Source organism: Lemur catta, chromosome X, assembly GCF_020740605.2.
Source record: "Lemur catta isolate mLemCat1 chromosome X, mLemCat1.pri, whole genome shotgun sequence".
Taxonomy (NCBI): Eukaryota; Metazoa; Chordata; class Mammalia; order Primates; family Lemuridae; genus Lemur; species Lemur catta.
In genome coordinates this window covers 11,403,087-11,418,891 of record NC_059155.1, presented here as the reverse complement: position 1 = coordinate 11,418,891, position 15,805 = coordinate 11,403,087, and the positions used below count along the sequence as shown (strand labels likewise).

General features: G+C 48.1%; 1 pseudogene; it reads left to right on the top strand.

Annotated features, from left to right (window-relative positions):
- The first annotated feature begins 10,030 nt into the window (after positions 1-10,030).
- LOC123628292 lies at positions 10,031-10,813 on the top strand (annotated as a pseudogene).
- The last annotated feature ends 4,992 nt before the right edge of the window (positions 10,814-15,805 follow it).

The window sequence follows — 15,805 nt, the reverse complement described above, 5'->3', positions numbered from 1 at the left end:
TCCCAAGGGCAAGGCCAATCAGCCTCGTCATGGAATGGCGGAAGCAGACAGATTTATTGGAGAGGAGGAAAAAAGCAAAGAAAACCCTCTCCTTGGCAAAGAAAGAGCCTTTGATTTCTCAGCTCATCATCCCAGACAGAGCTGCTGAGACTGTTCCTTCAGCTTCCACCAGGGCCAGCCTGACTTCTGGGGCAACTTGTAGCCACGTGGGGACTGGCAATGAGGGAAGGAAATAGGAGGTAGACTCTGCTGTCACAAGATGTAGAAGGACATAAGGCAAACCTGGCCAGACCCATTCTGCTCACCATACACTTTTAACTCTGCAGAGCAGATTTCATCTGCTACTTCATTTCACCCTAACAACCTTAGGAAATATTGATAGAACAGGTAATATTTCCCCCTCATTATACATAATGAAAAGGAAGCCCAGAGATATGGAGATATGTACAGCTGGTTGGTGGTAGACCTGGGACTAGAATCCAAGGCTCCAGACTCCCAACTTGAGTTCTTTCAACTATGCAAAACAGATGGCTCTCCCTGGGATAAGAATGGATTGAACTTTGCTGCTACCTGGATTTTATATAGGGAGGAGGAAGGGAGGATTTGCACCACTGACTTTTAGAATTGGGAAGTAACCTTAAAACTCATCAGAAGAAGAGTACAAGAATTCAGAGAAAGACCCTGCAGGGCTCCGGAGGTCTCTTTCTTCCCATGAGCCACTTTATAAAACTGCCTCTCTGAGCTTGTGATGCTTCTGCCTCTTCTGCAACATCCAACTTAAATAGTGGCACATAAGGCTTCCCTGATCAAGCCCTGCTTATTGCTCCTGCTTCCTTGCCCTCTGGGTTTTCACTATTATCCCAAGAGGACTATGAACAGTTCCTGGGACATGCCAGGCTGTTTCACCTCTCCCAGCCCTCTGACACCCACGCTTCTACCTCACAGAGCCCTTCAGACTCACAATCTTCCATTCTCCTAGCCTTATAGTCCCTTCCTGGCCTCCCTTCCTTCCCTACCAAGCAGGACCCCATGGCTAATCACCCAAACCCCTGCTCAGCTTCCCCCTCCTTTTGCTGGCACCCTATCCTTCTGCCACATCCACCCACCCAAGCCCCAGCTGTGGGATTGCACACTACCTTCTCTGCCCCTACATTTATTTGAACAGCTAAGCCCTAGTGGACACAAATCCCACCACCATAGATGGAGACCGCTGCCCCTACAAATTTCTACTCTGCAACTTCAGCTGGGCTCATAGCCCCACTCATCAATCCTGTCACCTCTCCTTGGTCCAGTCCCTCTCACAGTCCCCTTAAGGACTTTTCCAAACTTTTTATTTCTCTCCTCAAGCTCCTTACTTGACCCTGCTTCCCTCACTCTTGGCAGAAAACTTTGCCTCTTACTTCATGGAGAAAATGGAGGCCATCAGGATAGATCTATCTTCCCACTCCCACCAACTATAATCTCATCTTTACCCATATCCCTCCTCTCCTTTCCTCTAGTTTCGGAAGGTGAGGTGCCCTCTTTCTGTTTAAGGCCAACACCTTTAGCTGGGTCTTGACTTATGGCCTCCTGCTCCCTCCAGGCCCTTTCTCAGACAACCCTTCTCTCCCTTATGTCCTCTCTCTCTCCTCTCTCATAACCTCTCTCCTTCTGTCTCACTCTCTCCCTCTCTCTCTCCCTCTTTCTCTCTCTCTCTCTCCCTCTCCTCCCCCCTTATAACTTCTCTCCCTCTCTCTCTCTCCCCCTCTCTCAACTGTGTTCTTCCTCTCAGCCTAAAAATTCAAGCCTTTCTTATAAAAAAAAAACAACAGGAAATACAGCAAAGCAAAAGCAAAGCAAAACCTCTTTTGGATCTTGGTCCCCTCTAGCTAATAATGTTCAGTCTCCTCTTCATCTTCTCTAATGTTCTCGGAAGAGTATTCTACATTGGCTCACTCTGCAGTCTCACTTTACATTCACGTCTCAACCAACTGCAGTCTGCCTTCTGCCTCTCCCCTACCACTCTGCTAAACATCATCATTAAAATCACCAGTTACCTACTAATTCCCAAACCAGTGGGCACTACTCAGTCCTTATCAGAGTTCTCTGTTTTTCTTGACCCTTCTGATCACTTTCTCTTTAAAGAAAAAAAAAGCAGGGCTGGGCGCGGTGGCTCATGCCTGTAATCCTAGCACTCTGGGAGGCTGAGGCGGGTGGATTGTTTGAGCTCAGGAGTTCGAGACCAGCCTGAGCAAGAGTGAGTCCCCGTCTCTACTAAAAAAAAATAGAAAGCAATTATATGGACAGCTAAAAATATATATAGAAAAAACTAGCCAGGTACCGCGGCACATGCCTGTAGTCCCGGGAGGCTGAGGCAGGAGGATCACTTAAGCCCAGGAGTTTGAGGTTGCTGTGAGCTAGGCTGACGCCACGACACTCACTCTAGTCCGGGCAACAGAGTGAGACTCTGTCTCAAAAAAAAAAAAAAAAAAAAAGCCAGATCTCTTGGTGTCCATGGCCCCCTGTTGTCTTGGTAGTAGTACCCTATGTCCATCCGTCTGTATGTGTGTGGTCTCCTCTTCCTCTACTTACCCATTCACTGTTAGTATTCCCCCATGCTGTCCTTAGCCCACTGCTTTTATCACGTGATAGTTTCTTCCTGAGTGATCTCATGCTGGTAACTCCTCTTTTGGTTGGAAATAAAAACACTCTCCCTCAAATTATCCTCAAATGGCTGGGCTTTAATGTGAGGCTACACTGACTGAGATGGGAACGTTATCAGATAGTGAAGCAGCTTCAAGAATGGGACAGTCCCTTTGTCCTTTTCTTAGGCCATGTGCTCACTTTCTTTGACTCTCTCTTGTATTTTTTCCTCCAATGTCTTCTTCATTCTTCTCTTTCTACTATCCAACATCCTCTGCTTACCCATTGTTTCCATCCCATTCTTATTTCAGTGTCAAATGGCTTTAGCTTGCCACGTCCCAATTTTTTACCAATCTTCCAGCTTTGACTCCCAGTGTCAAGTGGCCTAGAGTCTCTGTAGCTCTTAGTTCAAAATCCCGAGAGAGGGATTCTAAGTAGCCCAGCTCATCTTTTTCACCAGATCTACGTCATCAGGCTCTGGTCAATTTACAGATTGGCTGCCCTTGGATCAGGGGCCTACTAGGTTCCATTGGCTGCAGCCAAGGCAGGTGGGGGGAGTAGGTAGGATGGATCATGTAGAACAAACCATGGCCACTTGGACAGTAGTCAGCAGATACAGCAAGTTCCCTTAGAAATGGTGTGATCATGACAGGCTATGACTAATATCCCCAGTATCATCTCAAATCTAAATCTCTAGCACAGATCCTCCCCAGAGCTTTAAACTATTCAAAATGCCTACTAGGTATCTTCTCTTGTATGCTCCATAAGCACTGTCAGCTCAACATGCCTAATAAGGGAATTCTCCATTTTCCACTAAACTAGCACTGCCTCCTGAATTCTCTATCACAGCTGATGGCACTGCTATTCCTATTACTATTTTTATTACTGCTATTATTATTACTATCTACACAGCTACCCGGGCTAAAGATCTGGGTGTCATTGTTGATGTCTCCTTCACACATATCCATATCCAATCAATCCCAAAGTTCTGCCGAATTTTGCCTTAATCTAGTCCTCTCCTTTCCATACTCACTGCTCCAGTTTAAGCCACCATCATCTTTCACTTGGATGCAGCAGCAGCCTCCCGACTGGATTCCCTTTTTCTGGTCACGTCCCTCTATAACCCATCTCCCACATTGCCGAGAGAGTGATTTGTATTTCTAAAACCATACGCGACCATTCTTCACCCTTGTTTTAGATCTTGCAATGACCCTCTGTTGTCTACTGAATAAAGATTTAGATCTTAAAATACCATCCAAGGCCCTGCTTTTCCTTCCGCTCCAGCTCATCAGCTCCCACAATTTGCCTTTCATTTTACATCCCAACATCACCACATTGCTTGTTCCCTTCACATAGCATGATGCTTGTCACCTCTACACTTTTGCTTATGCTGAACCCCTCTGCTTGCGACACCCTCCTCCCAGTCCTTTTCCCACAGAACCTCTGCAGAATAATTCAGATTCTGCTCAGGTACAACTTCCTTCAGGAAACTTTCCCTGTCCTCTCCTGTTTTCAATCTGAATAAGGCAGTTCTGCAGGTTCTCATGACATCCTGGTCTGCTTTCTACCATTGCATATCTTTCCCCATAAATTTTTGAACTCTCTAGAGGGAAGAGCCTGTGTCTTATTCGTCTATGTATTTCTTTCTTTAAATTTTAAACTTAAAATTTTTAAAATTTCAGCATGTTATGGCAGTACAAATGTTTAGGTTACGTATATTGCACATCTATGTATTTCTAACACCTAGCACATGTCCTGGCACACAGTGAGGGTGTAATTTTGTCAAATGCATGAAAGAAGGAGGAAGAAAGGAAGCTGAGGCAATAATAGGCAGGCCAGTGAGATGAAGAGGAAGGGAAGATAGTGAAGATGGGAGGGAGAGAGAAAGAGAGACAGAGAGAGAAGAGAGAGAGAGAGAGAGAGAGAGAGAGAGAGAGAGAGAGAGAGAGAGTGCGTGCATGCCACACTGGGTTGAAATCAACTTTACTCTGATCTAACTCAGAGAAACTAGGCAGAGGGCTGGGACCTGGCGCATTCCCGGTTCCCCTCTCCTAGAATCACAAAATCTGGCAGAGCTGTGTTAAGGACCGCGCACAAGAAGCCCTGGAGATAGCTGGAAATGGAGGCTAAAGGACTGTCAGCTGGGTCACTGCTGACAGCTGTAGCAAAAGGGCAGCAGACTGTAAGAGGATGAGGTCCTGCTGGGCTGCTGGAACTAGAGATGGGGAACCATCAGTTATTAATAACCATAACCAGACTGTGGGGGCCTGGAGATGTGACTGCCTCCAGTTGGCTAAGATTCCACTTTTGAAACAAGCCGTTGCTTCACGCATCTGTGGGTTATGGTGAAGCTCCCAGAATGAAGCCAGAGTCCTATCAACCTATCCCATGGGCCTTGTCTTTTAAACCCCATAGAGAAAAAACAAATGGCAATGACTTTGAAATGAGGGGCTGAAAGGCTAGAAATTAGGACAGTGTGGCGTTGTCTCAAGGAAGCCCAATCCTAGTAGAAGCAGAAAGAATACCCTTCCCCCTGTACAGACTGTTTCTCCATTTTCCTGTCACCCCCAAACCACTCCCAGGCCAGGCTTGCCCATTTCTGTCAAGGGTGTCAACAGCCTTTCAGCGAGCAGACTCTTCCTCGCTAATTATCATTAATTAGTCAAAACTTGCTCTTTCTTTCTACAAAATTTCTCTCTTCCTTTGCCAGTTGAGTTCCTGTCACCTCCCACGCTGGCTAACATAGTTGCCTCCTAAAGCCCAAAGTCTTTAGTGGCACCGTGATGTCCAAACAAATCAAGTCCACACTGCTGATCCTGAGCCCTCTTTCCAATTGTTTCTTACCATCCCCAGCATGAACCTTTTATTCTTGCCTATTTGGAAACTCACAATTCTCTGAATTTCCTTCCTGCTGTCCTACATCTGGGCTTGACTTCCATCTAGAGTGCTCTTCACCAATCTCTCTCCTCAGAATACTGCAGTGGTAAGTACTGGCAAGTCCATACTCAGAGTCAAGTCCAGGCCCTTGCATTTACAATCAGTGCGATTTTAGGCAAGTTATGTTGCCCTCCTAAGCTTCAGTTTCTTCATCAGTAAATAAGGATAAACCCAATACCAGGGTGTTGGGAGAAGAATAAAATTGTAAAAAATATATTATTCAGTGCTCATTATTACAAACAACAAAAACCAACTTGAGCTGTGTTCAGAGAGGAATTTATAGAAAGGGTAAGAAGACTGCTCACAGAATCAACTGAAAGACTGGCTATCCAGTTCAGAGAATGGTCAGGGACCAGGGGAGGTTGGACAGGGTGACCTCAACTAGCCCCCACCTCAGGGTCAGTCTAGGTCAAATGCCAATGCTGATGCTACCATGTCACTGGCACCGTCCCTAGACTCCTGACTCCCTTCTGTCTTTCTGTTACTCCTTTAACATTCAAAGTCCTGGGAAGGAACATCACGTTGGCCAAGCATATGGCATGTGCCTGTGCTCTAGGAGCCAGGGAGCTAGAAGAGGGACTATCTGCCTCCTCTGCTTCTAGTATACACACATAAACTGGCTCCTTGCCTATGTTTAAGTGCTCAGAAAATAGTAGCTTTCATATTAAATCTCCACCATTCTTCAAGCTTCAACTCAATAACAATAAAAATACCCCCCCCCAGTTTTCAATACCCTTAAATGATTATCTCACTTTATCCTCCCAAGCACTTTGTTACATAGAAAAAGGTGCTCAGCTGGGGCAGAGCTTATTTGCCCTAGGATACATAGCTAGTAAGTGACAGGCTGAAACCCAGGTCTTCTGTCCCTAAATACTATTAACAGTAAAATTTATGTAGTGATTACTATGTGCTGAACATTGTTCTAAGAGTTTTGTGTGCATTAACTCATCTTAATATCATCCTATGAGACAGGTATTATGATTTAGCCCCATTTTACAGATGGGGGAACTGAGGAACAGAGAGGTTTAGTAACTTGCCAAGGTCACATAGCTAATAAGAAGTATCATATTTGAACCCAGACAATTTAGCTTCAGAGTCTATCCTCTTAACTGCAATATCTAGGCAGCCTGATTTTCAGAGTCTAAGCTCTTAACTGCTATACCATATTGTACTGTGAGTCTTGGATCCTTTTTTAATACAGACTGTTTCTCCCGCTTCACTAACCAGTCCAATCACCCCAGCTAGAAGTGATGCCACACACCTAGTTCATCTCTAACCTTACAGGGTAGATATGTACCCATTATAAGACATTAAGTTCCTTGAGGGCAGTGTGCTATATCCCTTGCAGCACCTTAGTAATTGTTGGGTGAGTGAATGAAGGAAGGAAAAAGACAAACAAACTCAACTATGAAGAAATGAACACTGGGCCTGGGGTGAGGGTGGGAGGAGAAGCACAACTCTGGTGAAACTCCATGTTTAAGACCCAGATGACCCAGGCTCAAGGGATGTGTCTGAGGTTACCCCAGGCATCCCAAGGCTGAACTGGAGTCCAAGGTTTACCTATGAATGGGCCCTGTCTCAGTTTGCTGGGCTGCCATAACAAAATATTACAGACTGGCTGGCTTAAACAACAGACATTTATTTTCTGGTAGTTCTGGAGGGTAGATGTCCAAGATTGTGGTGCTGGCAGGGTTGGTTTCCTCTGAGGCCTCTCTACTTGGTTTGTAAGTGGCTGCCCTCTTGCTGCCTCTTCACAGAGTCATCTCTCTGTACCTGCCTGTTCCTGCTGTCTCTCATGTGGCCAAATTCCCTCATTATAAGAGACAACAGTCAGATTGGATTAGGGCTCACTCTAAGGGCCTCATTTTAACTTAATTATCTCTTTAAAGGCCCTATCTCCATATACAGTCACATTCTGAAGTCCTGGGGATTAGGGCTTCAACATATGAATTTTAGGGGCACACAATTCAGCCCATCACCGACTCCAACTTTCATCTTTTCTTTTACTTTCTACCAATATGGGTAGGAGGGAAATGGGCGTGGAGCAAAGCAGGCTTAGTCTCCCTGGGTACGTGAACAAGGCCCTGTGTAACTTCATGCATTTGCCTCAACCCAGAAGTGGGTAGAGAGTATTCTTTGAGACTGGACTTAAGGTTAAACAGGACAATGCTGGCACTTTGTGCTTCCCTTCCAGATATACACAAAATAAAAGTTGTGCCATCTGGCTTTTAATATTCCACATGGGTGCTGCCTATTTAGTTAATAAAAGAAAACCCTAATCACTGTCCTTTGCTAAGTGAGCTGTTATAACATCTGTTTGACCCACCCCCTCCCCCAAGTAATTAAATAAGCACAGTGTCCTTTGGGTGTGAGGCAGGGAAGTCATGGTTGCACTCCCCAAGTTCTCTAGCTGTACAATTCCCAATGTCCCAGAGTCCCAGTTCATTTAGCGACTGTTTCCTCAGTGCCTACTACTGACCGGCCAGGGACAAGGGGTAGGAACAGAGACGAGGCATCGTTCTTGCCCTCAAAGAGCATACCGTCTAGTGGCAGAGGAAGACAAGTAGTCAGGCCATGACAGTATAGTAGGACCAGTGCTATGGCAGGGGGAGGCACAGGGAGCTGTGCAAGCAGAGGACAGCCATCTCAGCTGGCCCTGGGGGCTAGAGCAGGCTTCCCAGAAGGAGGAGAAGATGCAAGAGCTCAGTCCAGAAGAAGAAGTAGAAGTTAGTGAGTCAAAGAAAGGACAGGCTGGGCTAAGGAAGTGACTAGATGCGGCAAGCAGGGAGATTGTGTTGCACAAATCAAGGGGGTGCCATTCACACTGTGGTCTATGATGTAAACAGTGTCCCCTGGAGGTGTGCTACTCAGTGACTCAAAGGAGTTAGCCTTCCAGTTTTCCAGAAAACCTTTGAACAATTAGGCTGAGAATGTGGGCAAGGTCACATGCTAAAGGCAAAGAAGAGGTCTTTAGGAAGGGGCTGTGGCAGGAAGGATGCGGGTGCGGATGGGCATGTAAGTTCCTGCAAAGATCGAGTCTGAGCCCTCCACTGAAAGCATTTCAAATTGCCACCGGGACCTGGAAACAGTGCTAGGACCTGGCTACAGAAGAAAGAGGCTATCAGGAAGTAAAGCTGGAGAATTCTAGAACCTCAGACCCAGGAATACTAATAGACCTGGCTCATGCCTATTAAAAACCAAGCAAGAAATTCACACTTAGTCTCATATTTTACAATCTGGAATTGCTTATTTTCATAAACTCACTTTCAGTAAGAGCTAGCCCTGGGCAAGACTGCAAAATAAATTCATACTGCATTGCGTAGTCTACATAAAGTTTTGTTATTCATATTTTTTTCATCTGAGCCTCACAACAACTCTGTGAGGCAGATAGTACAGGGATTGCTATCCTCACCCAACAGATGAAGAAACCAAAGCCCAGAAAGTTCTTATGCCAAATCAGAGAGCCCTTATGTGGAGCAGCCAAGCTAGAATTTAGGCCCTTGGAGAGCTGGCCCATGCCCTTCCCACTACACCACGGAGAAAGGCTTGCCTTTAACAGCCTTCCTCCCCCACCCCGGCTCACTTGCCCATGCTTCCTCCCTGCCTTGGTGCACCACACTCCTTATATCCACCCCATGGAACCTTCTGATTTGCCTCCCTCTTCCAGATCTACCTGGTCTAGGCCACAGCCCATTCTCCACATTTAGCTTTTATCTCAAGAATGTGTTCACGCAGAGGAATTTTTATTTTTTAAATTTTTCATAGAGACAGAGTCTTGCTCTGTCACCCAGGCTGGAGTGCAGTGGCACGGTCATAGTTCACTGTGACCTTGACCTCCCAGGCTCAAGTGATCCTCCTGCCTCAGCCTCCCAAGTAGCTAGGACTATAGTCGAGCACTGCCACACCCAGAACTAACTGATCAGCACTCATGTGCACATATGGAAGTAAAACCCGACGGTAATCAAGCAGGTGGGAGCGGGGAGGAAGGGATGGGTGAAATCATTCGTAACGGGTACAATGTACACTATCTGGGTGATGGGCACACTTAAAACTTTAAACTGTATAAAAGCAGTTCTGTACCAAAACATCTGTACCCCTGTAACACTCTGAAATTAAAAAAAAATGTTGTGGAGCCCACGTTGATCTCAAACTCCTGGCCTCAAGCAATATTCCCAACTCTGGCTCCAAAAATGCTGGGATTATAGGCATGAGCCACCGTGCCCAGACAAGGAACTCTTGCTAAGGTTCTATTCCATGTGTGGAGTTGGGGGTTGAGGGGGGAGAACCCATCTACTGACCTCATTTACTAATTCTTGCTGGGAAGTTTGGGAAATTGCTACTACTTTAAATTCTCAATGCCTTAATCCAAAGGATAGACTCCAGTGTGGGAGTTTTAGCGTTCTGAACTACTTTGAAGTACCCTGAGGAAGATTGAGAGCTTCTTCATGCCTGGGAGGTTGCAGCCGTCACCATGCCACAAAATGAATATATTGAATTACACCGTAAACTCTATGGGTAGCATTTGGATTACCACGAGAAAAAGAGAAAAAAGGAAAGTCGAGAGGCTCATGAATGGTTGAAGAAGGCAAAGAAGATGATTGATCTGAAGGCTAAGCTCTACCATAAGCAGTGCCATGCTGAGAAAATACAAATGAAAAAGACTATCAAGATGCACGAAAAGAGAAACACCAAACAAAAGAATGATGAAAAACGCCACGGGGAGCAGTACCTACCTATCTGCTGGACAGAGAGGGACAGTCCCGAGCCAAAGTACTTTCCAGTATGATTAAACAAAAACTAAAAGACAAAGTGGGAAAATGGGAAGTCCCTCTGCCCAAAGTTTGTGCCCAGGGAGAAACAGAAGTATTAAAAGTTATTCAAACAGGAAAGAGAGAGAAAAAGGCATGGAAGAGGATGTTTACTAAAGTCTGCTTTGTTGGAGATGGCTTTATAAAGAAAACCACCTAAATATGAAAGATTCACTAGGCCCATGGGCTTACGTTTCAAGAAGGCCCATGTAACACATCCTGAACTGAAAGCTCCCTTTTGCCTATGAATACTTGGTGTAAAGAAGAATACTTCATCCTCATTATATACAACTTTGGGCGTTGTTATCAAAGGTACTGTCATTGAGGTCAACGTGAGCGAGTTGGGCCTTGTGACCCAAGGGGGCAAGGTTATCTGAGGGAAATATGCCCAGGTTAACAACAATCCTGAAAATGATGGATGTATAAATGCCATCTTACTGGTTTGATAGCAGTTTCATACAAGTAACTTCTTACTGAAGACTACATACCAGTTGGGAAAACCACCATTACTGTGATGTTTCTGAATGCCACCAAATAGCCTTACATGTCTGCAATCATCAAAAGAACTACTTATTAAACTGTATAAAACTTTAAAAGAAAGAAGTACCGTGAGATCATACCATGTAAGTGCCCCCACTCTCCCATCACCAACACACACACACACACACACACACACACACACACACACACACACGCATGAGCGCGCACGCTTGGGATGAGCTCTGCGGCCGGTGTGCACTAACAAGCTACTCATCTAGTCCTTTGTGTGTAGGTTAGACAAGCGCCTTCTGCCCTCTGAACGCCACATACCCAGAGAACACATCCTGACTCACTGCCGAAGGCTGGCACCTGGGCCGGCTGGCGCCAAGAGAAGGGATTCCCAGGGACAGCCAGCTTTTGGTGTGCTAATAGCAGGCTGCTGCCTGGTCTGGGGCACACCTCCCCCCACGGCAACAACCCCCCTCCCTTCACTCATGCCTCGGGGTGGCTGGAGCTTCCCTCTCCTTCCCCCTGAGATGCTCTGAGATCCTTGTCAGGCAGGAGCCAGGAGGCAGCTGCCCAGACGTGACAAGATGGGAAACAGAAACCACTGAGCCCACGTGCTCTGTGCTGAGCCAAGGCCCGAGGCCCCAGGACAGCTCCACTTGGGCCCCTACTGAGACCCTAGGAAGAGAAAGGGAGAGTTCCTTTAAAAACGAACAAAACCCAAGCGGGAGAGAGGCTTTCCTTAGGGAGGTCTTGCACTTGCCATTGAGCTGGAGGAACGCAGTCTGGAGCCCGGCTTGGCCCCTGTCTGCTGGGCAGAGGGAAGGAGCCCCAGGCAGGGCTGGTTGGGGTGCAAGGGCCCTGGGAGTGGGGTGGAGGAGACTCTCATTTAACACTTTGTTCCTGGGACTGGCAGCAAGTCTCTTGCCTCTGTTTTCAGGGCAAGCCTTTGCCCACCCCCGCACCCCTCACCCCCACCCCCACCCTGCCCTGGCTGGGAAGGGAAGTCCTTTAGCAGTCCACACCCTCAGCCCTTAGGCCTGAACCCCCCCCACTCCCCGCTGTGCTCCCTGGGCTTCTCCCACAGAGCCCCCTGTGTCCAGTTTCCCCCGTGCAGGCCCTCAGCCAGCCCTGTTGTGCCCCAGCCCTTCCTTCCCCAGTGAGGGCTCCACAGCTCAGTCATGTCCTAGCACAGTCCCCGGTCCCCCTCGCTATAAAATGGCCTAAGTTAGCTCCTGTTAAATTAAGTTAGCCTAAAGCTGCCTCTTTACATATTTTAAGTTCGGCCTAAAGGGCTCTCCATACGTGCTGAACTGTGACCTAAGTGGATGTGTCAACAGACTCTTAACCTACTCTCCTGCCGATCACCGAGTTTCGGCCAATCACAGGCAGCCAACTGTGCAAACCTGTTCAAATAAGGCAAATGCAGCTGTAGATGTAACCAATTCGGCTGTCTCTGTACCTCACCTCCATTTTCTGTATCTCGCTTTCCTTTTTCTGTCCATAAATCTTCCTCAACCATGTGGCAGCACCGGAGTCTCTCTGAACCTGTTCTGGTTGAGGGGGGAGCACCCGATTTGTAAATTACTCTTTCCTCAGTTAAACTCTCTTAAATATAATTTGTCTAAGGTTTTTCTTTTAACACTCCCTAGATCTATTTAGATCTCTAATTGATCTGCCAGTTGGGAGCAGACCTCCCCCACCTCTGCCCCTTGTTTCCTTTGTTTATGTTCAGAAATCTGTTGGCCTTTCCTGAGTCTTCACGACTGGAACTGAAATCAGAGCTGTAAAATGCACCAAGCCAGTGGCTGCAATGAAATTTAAACCAGTGGCTGGCTTAAATCTCTGTTCACAATGCTTGTTTATATTAAATTATGAATGCTCTGTTTTGTGGGCTGAAGCTTTTACCAGTAGCACCAACCACTGGAGAAATTGGTATTGAGTGCAAATCAAGAGAGACCAGCCACAGGTCCCATTCGAAATGACTGCTCAGAACAGATAAATGCAAACAGCGAAGTGGAAAGGGCGTTTCCTCTACTTAGGAAACGTGGCTTTATATGTCCTTCCATCAACATGCTTTTGTCTTCCTTTTTTATCTTCTGGGTAGTAAGGAAGAAGTAGCTAGAGGATGGGAAAGTTTAAAAAGCAGATGAAGTTAAACTAGTTTGCAAAGTCTAGGCCAGTGGTTCTCCAGCTTGAGTCTGTATCAGAATCACCTGTAGCAGGTCTGGTGTGGGGCCTGAGAATTTGTGTTTCTAGTATGTTCCCAGGGGGTGCTGGTGCTGTTGAGATCCACACTTTGCGAACCACTGCTTTAGGGGCTGCACTGAGTAGGCTTGAAGCTCAGGGGTCTCTGGTGCTGGGAGGCCTCACGCAGAGGCAGGGACTGCACCCCGTGACCTGGGGGAGGTTCTAGTTCAGTGAGGCCAGGCCCCAGGCAGAACTCAGCCACCTGCTCCAGGGCTCCTATAGTTGCCAAAGAGCACAGGTCACTCCCAAGGCCTCCTGGCAAAAGCTCAACCTCTTCTGGAGTCGTCTGGCTCCTGCTGTCACGCCTCCCTCTTCTCGGGTGGGGAGAGGGTAGTGGAGGGGACCCCAGAGCACTGGGTCCAAGATGAGCCCCGATCCGCTGCGGTTCTCAAACCTGAGCCAGCGTCACAATCACCTGGGGCAACACACAGATTGCCAGGCCCAGCCCCAGAGTTATGGGGTGATGATGTTCAGGTTCAGCTATTTCAACAAAGGGAGGAGGGAAGAGAACTAACACTGATCAAGCTCTAGTGAGCTTTGCACTGGGCACTTGACCCACGTTATCTCGTTTACTTCTCACAGCAACCACAGGAAGAAGACATCAATAACTACATTTTTTCCTCAGATGAGGAAATAGCCTCAGAGAGCTGAAGTGACCTGCCTAATGTCACATAGTTCATGAGAGCTGGACCTGGATTCCAACCCAGGTCTGGTTCCAAAGCGCTTTCCGCTATACCCTGCTCATGAGTGCATAACAGACACATCCTTATTGCAAGAGCAGAGGAACGGAGGGGAGAGTGAGACAGAAACACCATGTTCGCCGTGGGTAAGTCACGAGGAAGGAGGCTGAAGTCCCTTCAGGAGTTTGTACTGTGTCGTAGTCAATGAGGAGTCATTGCAAACATTTCAGAAGGGCAGGACGCTGAACTAGGCGTAGCTTAAGAGGAAGGGGGTGGTGGTAGGCGCAGAGGGTGGCTGGGGGGATCCCAGCCCTGCAGCTGGAAGGGATCCTAGAGCTCATCCTAGTCACTCCTCTTACAGGTGAGAAAACTGGGACCCAGAGAGGGGAAGTAACTTGCTGAATTGGATGCTGTGGGGCCCTGCCCGGCTCCACCCCTCCCCTTTAGCACCCGAGCTCCATTTCCCCAGCTGTGGGGAATGCTGGTGGCCAACAGTGCAAAGCTGAGTCCGTGTCTGGGAATTGCCTTTGCCTGAAGAGAGCCGCCATGCGTAGGGTGCTGCACCCTTCCCAGGTGGTGAGCAGCATCCAAAGACTGCTCGATGCAGGAGCATACATGTCTGCCTTGTTGTCACAATTCAGGACAACTCTGAGCTTCCCATGGGATCCCTTTGTGGTGGCTGTGTCGCAGTTCCACTTCCTCCTCCGCCCAGTCCTGCTGTCTCCACTGCCCTCCGGTGTTGGTGCTGAGAGGGCCCCCCTTTCAACCTCCTGCCCACAAAGCTCTGCTCAGAGTCTGCTTCCCTGGGAACAGGCCTGTGCCCCTTCCCCAAGGTCACAGGCTGATTCAGTGGAGAAGTCAGGACAGGAATCTGTGCCTCCTGACTCAGCCTTCCTACCACACCTGGCTGCCCTCCCACCCGGATACCTCCTAGGCTCTCTCCATCACATCCAACCAGGAACTTGGGACAAGTGACCTGAAAGAATGGGTCAAAAGATGCTAGGAGAAACAGAACACATGCACGTGCACACACACACACACACACACACACACACGCACACGCACACGCACACATGCGCACACACCCTGGAGCGCCCTGCATGGTAATGTTTATGTGCATGTGTCAAACAATTAGAGCTACCTGTCGCAGGTTAGCTGACCAGGAGGAAATGCCAGGCGCCTCTGTGGCTCCTCCACGTGCCTGGGGGAGCGGCTAAGGGAACTCAGCCTGGACCAGGAGAAGGGACAACTTGAAATAAAAAAGATAATGTAGACTGTGCAGCGCCTCAGACCCAAGGCCCTGGCCCAGGGCGAGGCTGGCCTGGAGGCCTAAAGTTCTGGCCCCAGACAGAGGCACGCTGCGGTTCTCGGAGGGCTCCACCACACCCTGCCGAAGCACTTCCCTGCACCTCATTTTGCAGCAAAACCCGGGGTGTCACACCTGGCACCCAGGCTGCGCCAACTGACAGGATCTATTCACTGGGATCCTCCTTCACAACGTGCCAGCTGCTGCTGAAACCCCGTTTGCTGGTGACGCACATGGGACCTCGAGTTATGGCCTTTTTATGGCCCTGTGCAGCCACAGTGATGGGATTTGCGTGGATTCATTTGCTGCTTTTGTTTATTGTTGTGCACTGGCCGCAAGGCCTGGGGAGGCCAAGCCCTGAACCTCGGCAGCTCACTTGGCCCCTCAGGGTTGCCCCTGCCATGGGCAGCTGGAGAGGGCCTGGGAGGGGGCCCCGGACCTCAGCTGCCAGTCAGGGGACCAATCACTTGGGAGGGCACAAAGCTTTTGTTTAAACACCGAATCCCACAAGTAGCAAACGTGCTGATACTTAGGGCAGCATTTGGTGTCCGACAGCAAGCAAGATGGACAGACCACAGGAGCACATCTTAGAAGAAGGCAGGAAATGGGCATTTCTAGAGGTCCTGAGCCTTGAGTCAAATAAGAGTGAGGGCCTAAGACGGCTTTCAAAATGCACTCTGCTTAGGGAGGGAGCAATGGCAGCGGATCGCTTTGTG